Below are 11,798 nucleotides of genomic sequence, written 5' to 3' on the forward strand. Positions count from 1 at the left end.
AAAACTCTCCTAATCCTCAGGCTTACTATTCTTTTTGGCAACATTATAAGCCTCTTTTAACCTAAAATATCATTAATCTCTCCAATTAACCAAGGTTGGACCACTTTTCCGGTGGAGTTTTTAACCCTCAAAGGAATGTAATTTTGTTAAGGAATTATAAATGATTTCTTTAAATGTTCGCCATTGCTTATCTATCATCATATTTTAAAATCTAATTTCCCAAACTACCTTAGCCAACTCAATCCTCATCACTACGTTATTGGTTTTGTTTAAATTTAAGACCCTAGTTTCCGACTTAATGACATCACTCTCAAACTTTCAAACTCAATATCAAATTCTACCATATTATGATCATTCTTCCCCAGAGGATCATTTACTATAAGATTACCAATTAACCCTGTTTCATTACACAATACTAGATCAAAATAGCCTGTTCCCTTGTAGATTCCTCGACATATTGATCTAGAAAACTGACTCGAATTAATTCCATCAACATAAAGCAGCTTATCTTGAGTTGCTAACATGATGTCAACACGATGGGATGACTTATAAGTAGAAGACACGGCCAGATCTGCGAGGTGAATGAGATGTTTGCTGAAAACACGGAGAATTAATGAAACCAAGACTTCCCTGCAGAGCAAGGAGTTGGAACGAAAGATGCTGGGCATTGAGAGGTGATGGATTTTGTAGATGGCAGGATGAATGGACAAAAGTATCTCAACGCCCTGCTTCTTTTCTATATTGATAAATATAGACAAAAATCTCATCTCCGTGCTTCTTTCAGATAATGAATGTCTTAATGCTCAAGAGATCACTGATCCAAGCCAATTATCTCCACTCACACTCTCCTTCCAATCCTGCATGTGATGCTTCACTTTGAAATTTTGCATTTTCTCACATTGGGATTCCATTTGAAGAAAACATTGCTGTGATCAGCTTGTGCTGTTAAGGAGATGGAGCTCAAGGAGATACATAAAAGGTCAATGATAACAGTGACTGTTCAGACACTGTGAGCGACAGTTAAAGGTCGGCAATATTGAAAGTGTCAGGCAGCAGATCTTCTCCAAATCATGACACAAATGGCACGAAAACATAACGTGGACTTTGATCAATGTCACGACTTTCAAATAGCAGACATTTTATACACAAGGCAAGGTAGATTTACAAGGATGTTGCCTGGACTGTAGAATTTTAGCTATGAGGAAAGATTGGATAGGCTGGGGTTGTTTTCTTTGGAACAGAGGAGACTGAAGGCAGATTTAATTGAGGTGAACAAAATTATCAGGGTCCCAGATAGCGTGGATTGGAAGGACCCACTTCTCTTAGCAGAGAGGTTAATAACCAGGGGCATAGATTTAAAGTGATTGGTAGAAAGTTTAGTGGGGAACTGAGGAGAAATTATTTCACCCAAGGGTTGTGGGGTCTGGAACTGACTGCCTGAAAGGGTGGTTGAGGCGGACACCCTCATCACATTTGAAGAATACTTGAACTGCCGGAAGCTACAAGGCTATGGGCCAAGAGCTGGAAAGTGGGATTAAGCTGGATAGCTCTTTTTCGGCCGGCACAGAGACGATGGGCCGAATGGCCTCTTTCTGTGCCATCAATTTCTTTGATTCTATGAGTCGAATTAACAGTCTCTCTGCTCGTCTACTTTTAAACTTTGACCATTCAGTGTACATTTCATCTCATTTTTATTCCTCTCAAAATGCAAAACGTCACATTTCTCTGCATTAAATTTCACCTGGCCCATTTACTAACCCGTGGACGTCACAATGAAGTCACTGACTCCTCTTCCCAGTTCCCCACGCTGCCAATGTTGGCGTCATCTAGAGATTTTCACCTTGTGTCCCACATACCCAAGCTGAGATCATTCTCTATATTGAGAAGAGCAATGGTCCCAACACTGACCCTGGGGGACACCACTGTTCACATCCCTCCAGTCTGAAGAACATCCATTAACCACTACTCTCTGTTTTCTGCCCTTTACACAACTTCCTATCCACACTGCCCCATTCATTTTAATACCGTGGGTATTAATTTTATCAACAAGCCTCCTGTCCGGCATCTTATCAAACACATTTTCACAATCCATCTACACAACATCCACTACATTCCCTTTATCAGTATACTCGAGTTATCTCAAATAATCCATGTTGGCTATTCTTAATTAATGTGTTTTTCCAACAAATGTTGAAATGTTTGCTCCATCTCATCTGGTTTCATCTGTTTCAAGCCACAACAGAAAGGTCGTGTTTTCTCCTGGAGCTCAAGATAAATTATTTTTTTAAAATGATGCTTCAGTCAATGAGGGACATCTGGGCTCAGACCCGCCCATTCGGTGCCGCAACTCCCGCCCCTCTCACACTCCGATTGGTTGGAGGACCAACTGTTCTCTCATCCCTCCAGTCAATTTACCATAAGACCATAAGATCGTCAGAGATCGGAGCAGGAGTCGGCCATTCGGCCCCTCGAGCCTGCTCCACCATTTCATGAGATCATGGCTGATCTGATGTTTACCTCAACTCCACTTTCCCGCCCTTTCCCCATATCCTTTGACGCCCTTGCGAATCAAAATTTTTTTCGAACTCAGCCTTGAATGTCTTCAATGACTCAGCCTCCACAGCTTTTTGGGGTAAAGAATTCCAAAGATTCACAACCCTCTGGGAGAAGAAATTCCTCCTCATGTCCGTCTTAAAAGGGCAACCCCTTATTCTGAGACTATGCCCCCTAGTTTTAGATTTCCCCATGAGGGGTAACATCCTCTCAGCATCTACCCTGTCAAGTCCCCTCAGAATCTTGTATGTTTCAATAAGATCTCCTCTCATTCTTCTAAACTCCAATAATTATGGACCAAACCTGTTCAATCTTTCCTCATAAGACAACCCTTCCATCGCCGTAATCAACCTCGTGAACCTTCTCTGAACTGCCTCCAATGCAAGTATGACCTTCCTTAAATAAGGTCACCAGAACTGTACGCAGTACTCCAGATGTGGTCTCACCAGCACCCTGTAGAGTTGTAGCATGACTTCCCTGCTTTTATACTCCATCCTGCTGGAAATAAAGGCCAATATTCCGTATGTCTTCCGGATTACCTGCTGCACTTGTATGTTGACTTTTTATGTTTCATGTACGAGGACACCAAGGTCCTTCTGTACGGCAGCGTTTTGTAGTATTTCTCCATTCAAATAATATTTTGCTTTTTTATTTTTCCTCCCAAAGTGGATGACTTCACATTTTCCCACATTATATTCCATCCACCAATTTTTTGCCCATCCGCTTAACCTGTCAATATCTCTTTACAGACAATTTGTGTCCTTATCGCAACTTGCTTATCCACCTTTCTTTGTATCATCAACAAATTTGGCCACAAGACACCCTGTTCCTTCATCCAAGCCATGAATATATATTGTAAATAGTTGAGGCCCCAGCACTGATCGCTGCGGCACCCCACTCATTACTGGAAATTCCGATAAATTCCTGCTGCTCCAATTGGTCCGGATATCTCCTTAATCACCAGGGCGGGGTTAATGGTGAAACTGACGGTCCTGTGGTGCAGTTGGAAAATAAACATTAATTGAACCCGTCAGTTGCAACAATTAATAAAACGAAATTAATAAATGTAAATGAAAAAAATATGATCTGGAGTTCACCAAAGTGGGGGGGGGGGCTTCTATGCTGTGTGTTTGTCCCGGTTTAAATGGCACGAAGGGCTGGGCTTTCAGTTTATTTTATTATCCTTGGTCCAAAAGCGCTCGCCCTGCTTACAATGTCTTTGTTTTTCGGCCTGATATTAAGAGAATCAATGGCGGCTGCATCACCCAGCATGCAGCGCGGTTCAGATTGTGCCCTATCTGAATCAGTGGAGTCCAGAGCGCAGGCGCAGTAGTGCCTCATTATCGGGCAGTGTGTCCTGAGCATGCGCGGCCAGTCGAGGCTGCGGGAGGAGCGCGTTCGGTTCAGGTCAGAGGATCGGAGCAAGAGGCTCAATAAACCCCGGGGCCCGGGTCCGGGCTCAGGCCCAGGCTCAGGCTTTACAAACCCCGAGTGCGGCCCCAGACCCGAATATAAAACAGTGAACATTATCCCCCCCTCACTACCCGCCGGGAAATGAAGGGGAAATGGGGATCGGTCAGGGAGCGTCTGTAAATGAAGGAGAAATGGTGATCGGTCAGGGAGCGTCTGTAAATGAAGGAGAAATGGTGATCGGTCAGGGAGCGTCTGTAAATGAAGGAGAAATTGAGATCAGTCAGGGAGCGTCTTTAAATGAAGGAGAATGGTGATCGGTCAGGGAGCGTCTGTAAATGAAGGAGAAATGGAGATCAATCAGGGAGTGTCTGTAAATGAAGGAGAATGGTGATCGGTCAGGGAGCGTCTGTGAATGTTGGAGAAATTGTGTTCGGTCAGGGAGCGTCTGTAAATGATGGAGAAATGGTGATCGGTCAGGGAGCGTGTGTAAATGAAGGAGAAATGGGGATCAGTCAGGGAGCGTCTGTGAATGAAGGAGAAATGGTGATCGGTCAGGGAGCGTCTGTAAATGAAGGAGAAATGGTGATCGGTCAGGGAGCATCTGTAAATGAAGGAGAAATGGTGATCACTCAGGGAGCGTCTGTGAATGATGGAGAAATGGTGATCAGTCGGGGAGCATCTATAAATGAAGCAGAAATGGTGATCAGTCAGGGAGCGCCTGTAAATGAAGGTGAAATGGTGATCGGTCAGGGAAAGTCTGTAAATGAAGGAGAAATGTTGATCGGTCAGGGAGCGTCTATAAATGAAGGAGAAATGGTGATCAGTCGGGGAGCATCTATAAATGAAGGAGAAATGGTGATCAGTCAGGGAGCGTCTGTAAATGAAGGAGAAATGGTGATCGGTCAGGGAAAGTCTGTAAATGAAGGAGAAATGGTGATCGGTCAGGGAGCGTCTGTAAATGAAGGAGAACTGGTGATCGGTCAGGGAAAGTCTGTAAATGAAGGAGAAATGGTGATCGGTCGGGGAGCGTCTATAAATGATGGAGAAATGGTGATCGGTCTGGGAGCGTCTGTAAATGAAGGAGAAATGGTGATCAATCAGGGAGCTTCTGTAAATGATGGAGAAATGGTGATCGGTCAGGGACCGTCTGTAAATGAAGGAGAAATGGTGATCGGTCAGGGAGAGTCTGTAAATGAAGGAGAAATGGTGATCGGTCAACGAACGTTTGTAAATGAACGAGAAATGGTGATCGGTCAGGGACCGTCTGTAAATGAAGGAGAAACAGTGATCAGTCAGGGAGAGTCTGTAAATGAAGGAGAAATGGTGATCTCTATATCTTCAGTCATCCAGGGAGCTCTGGCTTTGGATGCCGTTCCTTTCCTCCTCATGGGAATCTGTCTACTCTGCACCTGAACCAACTCCTCCTTGAAGGCCTCCCACTGTTGAATTCCTGTTCTGCCTGCCAATTTTTGATTCCAGTCCACACGGACAAGATCCCTTTTTAACTCACTGGAATTAGTCCTCCTCCAGTTAAGAATTTTCACATTTGACTGTCCCCTGTCCTTTTCCATAACTGTTCTAAACCTAATGAGATTATGATCACTGCTGCCCCATTGAAACATGCTCCACCTGCCCCACTTCATTTTCCACACCGAGTCCACTGCTATACTCACACTCACTCTCTCACACTCACTCACACTCTCTCTCACAATCACTCTCACATTCACTCTCTCACTCTCTCACATTCACTCTCACATTCCTCTCTCACCCTTTCACTCATGGTTGAGGGCCACTGAAAGATGATGCGATGGGTTTGGATTTCAGCACAGGGAGGAGGGAGAGTGTGTTGGACGGGGATTTACAGCTTTGAGGAATGAGAGAAGAAATAATGTTCCATAGAAAGTAGAGTTATCTGATCTGAATTTCCATCCTGTACTTACAGTGATAACTTTTCTAAACTCCTTTTACAGGGGAGGATTTGCAGACAGGAAACTCAAACCAAAGATCACGTCAAGATCTGACAGAGTCACTCGATTCATCAGGACCTGAATATCATCGGCCTTTGAATGTGGAAAGAGAAACATTTGTCTGTTCTATCTGTGGGAGAAGATTTCTAACATCAGTTTGAGTGGAAAAGCACCGAGACACACACACACCCGAGTGAGAGTGTTCCAGTGCACTGACTGTGGAAAGAGCTTTAACCAGTTACACAGCCTGAAAAAACACCGCACCATTCACAGTGGGGAGAAACCGTACACGTGTTCTGTGTGTGGACGAGGCTTCAACTGATCGTCCAACCTGGAGAGACACAAGGACACCCGGACCACGGAGAAACCGTGGAAATGTGGGGACTGTGGGAAGGGATTCAATTACCCTTCAGAGCTGGAAACTCATCGACGCATTCACACTGGGGAGAGGCCGTTCACCTGCTCCGTGTGTGGGAAGGGATTCATTCGGTCATCCACCCTGCTGAGACACCAGCGAGTTCACTCTGATGAGAGACCTTTTAAATGTTCTGACTGTGAGAAGAGGTTTAAAAGCAAAAGTATTCTGCTGTCACACCAACGCACCCACACTGGGGAGAGGCCGTTCACCTGCTCCGTGTGTGGGAAAGGATTCACTTGGTCATCGACCCTGCTGAGACACCAGCGAGTTCACACGAGGGAGAGACCGTTCCCCTGCTCTGTGTGTGGGAAGAGATTCACTCAATCATCCCACCTGCTGACACACCAACGCACCCACGCTGGTGAGAAGCCGTTCTCCTGCTCCGTGTGTAAGAAGAGATTCACTCGGTCATCCCTCCTTCTGTCACACCAGCGAGTTCACACTGATAAGAGACGTTCAAATGTTCTGACTGTGAGAAAAGATTTAAAATCAGAAATTATCTGCTGAGACATCGACGCACTCACACTGGGGAGAGACTGTTCACCTGCTCCGTGTGTGGGAAGAGATTCACTAATTCATCCCACCTTCTGAAACATCAACTTGTTCACACGATTGAGTGACCTTTCAACTCAGTGACTGTGAGAAGAGCACAAATGAACTGCTGACACATCAACGCATGCCCATTGGTTGAGAGACTGTTCACCTGCTCCGTGTGTGGGAAGGGATTCACTCAGTCATCACACGTGCTGAGACACCAGCGAGTTCACATATGACTGCAGCGGTTGGATTCTGCTGTTAATCCCATCCAGGACTGAACCATGTTCATTGTGACAGTTGGGGTTTGTTTCTCCTGATGTTCATAACCCCTATAACTGGGCTGGAGTTTAATATTCAGGATATTTGTGAAATAAATCAGCTTTATTTTAAACCCTTGTTGTAGATTTTGGTCTTTCCCACCTGAGTGTTTAGCATCACCTGACTGGAGCTCAGAAAGGACAATCTGGGGGGAGGATCGTCCGGTGGGAACAGAACTTCAGCCTGGACACAGTCCTTCAGGGCCACACTGAGAGGGGCAAACGGCACTTTGGTCTTTCTCGTCTCTCTTCACTGACAGAAAAGTCACCGTGCGGTGTCCAGTCTAAAATGACTGTGGTAATTATTCTATGAAGATTTAACCTGTTTGTGTGACAGTCCTGAGTCTACCATTTAAGGCAGGTGTTAACTCATTTAAAATAAACCTGTTTAAAATAAATGGGTTGAAGTCTGCATGAAAATAGCAGAGGGAGGAGTTCACAGGAGCCTGTTAACTGCTGGTACAATTATACAACAGTCATTTGATCTCCAGATAAAGAAGGACCTGCAGTGTGTTCCAGAATTCCCGGTTTTATTGATGTGTGCGTGTTAGACACCAGGATCACTAAAAATACACGATCCGGACCATCCACAGGGTGGGGGCGATCCCGACAGTTACTCTGGGATCACTCCCACTGCGGAACTCCACCACTGACCCTGCTGAAGGTTGTAGGCTCAGGGAGTGGGGCCTCCAGGAGTGGACTGTAAGAAAGCTGACAAAGATATGCTGAGGTACCAGAGGAATCCTTACTAAGGAACCGTCTGGGGTTTTACCTCTCAGTGTGGGTCTAGCGGTGAATGATTCCTGACTCCCCGAACTGTCTTACATTTAACCCAGATCGGATCAGGATGAATTCAGTTTACAGGAGAATTGGGTCAAATATCACCCACAATCGAGGGAGACAAAAGCAGCCATTAGAGAAGCTCAGAGATCTTTGGAAAAGAAGATGGTGCCCAATTCTGAGAATAATAGCAAATGTCTTTCCAGCTCCGTCAGGAGTCAGAAGACCATTAAAGATGCTTCAGGGCCACTGAAAGACAGTTCAGGACAGATTCCCGGGCTATGGCAGAGCTGTTGAATGACTATTTCTCAACAGTCTACACTCCTGTGGATGAGGCTCAGATTCCAGCTGTGGGATGTGCTGTCAACAATAACATCATAAATATTAAAATAGAATGGGATGTCACTTTGGATAAAATATGAACTCTCAAAATGCATTGTGCTCCAGGTCCAGATGATATCCACCCCCGGGTGTTTAAAGAGATGGGACAGGTGCTCTGTGAGCCCCTTGCCTGTATCTTCAACAGCTCAATAGAGTCAGGGATTGTCCCCTGAGATTGGAAGGGAGCTCATGTAGTTCCCATTTTCATTAAAGGGGACAAATCAGAGCCGGGGAATGACAGGCCCATCAGTGTGACCTCGATCAGAGGGAAGATGCTTGAAGGGATCCTCAGAGATGCTGTTTATGATCACGGGGAAAGAGAGGGAGCCATTAGAGATACTCAACACGGCTTCTGGGAAAGAAAATGGTGTCTTACAAACTTGCTTGAGTTTTTTGAAGAAGTTGCTGGGTTAGTGGATGAGGGTAATCCGGTTCACATTGTCTATCTCAGGGATGTCAAACTCATTTCCTATGGTGAACCTGACCCGATATCCTGGCACTTGGCCTGGGCCACATTCAGCATAAGTTATTAAACTAGAAATAGATGAAGATGAACTATATTGGTATTTACTTACATTTAGATTTTATTTACAGCTACTGCTGCTCCCGATACCTGGCACCTCTGAGCTTGAACTATTGCACCAGCATTTAGAGTAAATGACTGGGCTGAGGCCTGTCTTGGATAAAAACATGAGGACCACTTGTCATTACAGAACTGTGTGCCCCAAACACTAACCGTGGAAGTGAATTCCACAGACTGCCTACTCCCTATGTAAAGAAGTTTCTCTTGACGACTGCTCTAAAACAGAGAGTGGGGTTAATTGTAGCGACTCACACTGTATAAGGTGGAAAGTGGGGCTCCACAAGGATTGGTTCTGGGACCACTGTTCACAATTCACATCAACGAATTGGACTCGGGAATCGGAAGTACAATTTCAAAATTTACAGATGACACCAGATTGGCGGGGTGGGGTGGAGTTTGGATAATATTGATGAAGATTGCGACCAAATACAAAATACATTAATAAACTTGCAAAATGGGTGTATAATTGGCCGATGAATTTTAATGCAGATGACAGTGAAGTGGAGCATTTTGGGAGCAAGAATTTGGAAATTGTGCCCTGTATCCCCAAGTCCAAGTCATTAATGTATATCAAGGAAAGCAGTGGTCCCAGCACCGACCCCTGGGGAACACCACTGTACACCTCTCTCCATTCCGAAAAACAACCGTTCACCACTACACTCTGTTTCCTGTTATTTAGCCAATTCTGTATCCATGCTGCTCCTGCCCCTTTTATTCCATGGGCTTCAATCTTGATGACAAACCCATTATGCGGCACTTTATCTGACGCCTTTTCGAAGTCCATACACACCACATTAACTGCATTGCCCTCATCTGCTCTCTGTTACCTCATCAAAAAACTGGATCAATTTAATGAAACACGATTTGCCTTTAACAAATCCGTGCTGGCTTTCCCTAATCCTTGTCCAAGTGACTGCTAATTCTGTCCCGGATTATCGTTGCGAGAACTTTCTCCACTACTGAGGTTAAACTGACTGGTCAGTAGTTGCTGGATTTTTTCTTTCACCCTTTCTTGAACAGGGGTGTAACATTTGCAATTCTCCAGTCCTCTGGCATCACCCCCATATCTAAGGATGTTTGGAGGTTTTTTGCCAGTCCCTCTGCAATTTCCACCGTTACTTCCCTCAGCAGCCGAGGATGCATCCCATCCAGACCAGATGACGGATCTACTTTAAGTACAGCCAGCCTTTCCAGTACCTCCTCTTTATGAATTTTTAACCAATCCTGTATCTCGACAACATCTTCCTTCATTGACACTCTGGCAGCGTCTTCTTCCTTGGGAAAGACAGATGCAATGTATTTATTTAGTACCTCCGCCATGCCCACTGCCTCCCACTGCTACTAATGCGTTATAATCTGGGCCAGTGGTGCAATGGATAACGCATTAGGTTCGATTCCTACCTGGCTTGGATTTTTATATGCAAAATTTTATGGCCTTCAATACCTTGCAAGCTGTCCTACTTGGTGGTGCTGCCTGGCTCCATACCTGGTAAGTGCCTTCTCAGTGCAGCAAGCAGTGCATCAGTGTCATAATCTGAAGGTGCTGAATTTAATCTTCAGAGAAGGCATCAAGGATTACGAAGCTTTTTTTCCATCTCTCACTTCATCTTTCCATCTTTGCTGCATCGCAAAATCAAGAACTTTTGTTTACTGCAGCACATCAAAAGATTCACTGCCCCTTGATCTCTCTGTACCCAAACACACAGTGAAGTTTAGGAAGTCCATGGGCGATGGACTCACTGACAACACTCTTGTTTCTGTATAATTGCACCAAGACAAACGGTGAGTGGAGAATATAATCAACGATCCCGCTACTTCTCACATGCCAAGTGAGCGCTCCACCAGTTGAGCTAATTCCTCGTTTGCTGTTTGTAAATCGCCTCTCACAGTTCCTGCCTCACACTCGCCTTCAAGCTGCTCCAAGACCAGCAGAGAAATCTTGCCTTGGGTTGCCGCTCCCTGAATATATTAAATACTTTGCTCCAATCGGCGGTATCGAGCATCAGCAAGTGAGGAACAGCAGAACGGGAAGCCACAGTAATCATGAATGATGCTGAGAAGAGCCCGAGCCTTCGGAAGGAAGACGAGGTCACCGGAAAGGAACAGCCGCCCGAGCTCGAGGAGCAGCGAGAGCCCTGACTGAGTGACTGATCGAAGACCATTTTGCCTGAAATTGAGGGCGATTTGAAGTGTTGCTGCTCAAAGGCACTCCCTGCTGGTGAGCAGAGGGAAATGTTCGAGTGAAACAGCCGTGCTCGGACAGACACAGAAAGCTTTCAGGTTTTGGAAAGGAAAAGAGGCGTCTTGTGCCTGAGTGACAACATGTTAATCTGTGAGCTGCCTGTGAAGTTCAGAGAGTGACCTTGAGGTAATTGCTGCTTATTCCAAAATCACACTCACTCCTTCGAGCCGGAATTGAACCAGCGACCTAAGGATGACTTTATTTTGTTTTATTCACTACAGTCCTCCGCTCTACCAGCTGAGCTATCGAAGGGAAGTGATAAACAGTGCTGTCTTTGGTGATTGTTCACCGTGCGCCTGTTGACACGTTCAGACTCGTGGAGTCCGGTGCTGATCGAAGACTTCTTTTGCCTGAAAGCGAGAGCTGAGTGTTTTGAAGTATTGCTGCTCAAAAGCGCTCCCTGCTGGTGAGCAGAGGCAGAGCAGCCTTGTTTGGGCAGACACAGAAAGTTTTCAGGTTTGAGAAAGGAAAAGAGACGTCCTGTGCCTTCATGGCAACATGTTAATCTGTGAGGTGCCTGTAAAGTTAAGAGAGCGACCTTGAACTAATTGCTGCTTATTGCAAAATCACACGTTCTCCTTCGAGCAGGAATTGAACAAATGACGGA

The 11,798-nt window shown here is 45.3% G+C and overlaps 1 non-coding gene across 1 annotated transcript; it reads right to left on the reverse strand.

The window, feature by feature from the left end:
* Positions 1–11,349: 11,349 nt before the first annotated feature.
* On the reverse strand, positions 11,350–11,443 carry trnay-gua (transfer RNA tyrosine (anticodon GUA)). Its single transcript has 2 exons — positions 11,407–11,443; positions 11,350–11,385 (listed from the first exon to the last, which is right to left on the reverse strand). It is a non-coding gene; the product is annotated as a tRNA-Tyr (tRNA).
* Between the last annotated feature and the right edge of the window lie 355 nt (positions 11,444–11,798).

This window comes from Heptranchias perlo, unplaced genomic scaffold (assembly GCF_035084215.1).
Source record: "Heptranchias perlo isolate sHepPer1 unplaced genomic scaffold, sHepPer1.hap1 HAP1_SCAFFOLD_402, whole genome shotgun sequence".
In the NCBI taxonomy this organism is placed as follows: Eukaryota; Metazoa; Chordata; class Chondrichthyes; order Hexanchiformes; family Hexanchidae; genus Heptranchias; species Heptranchias perlo.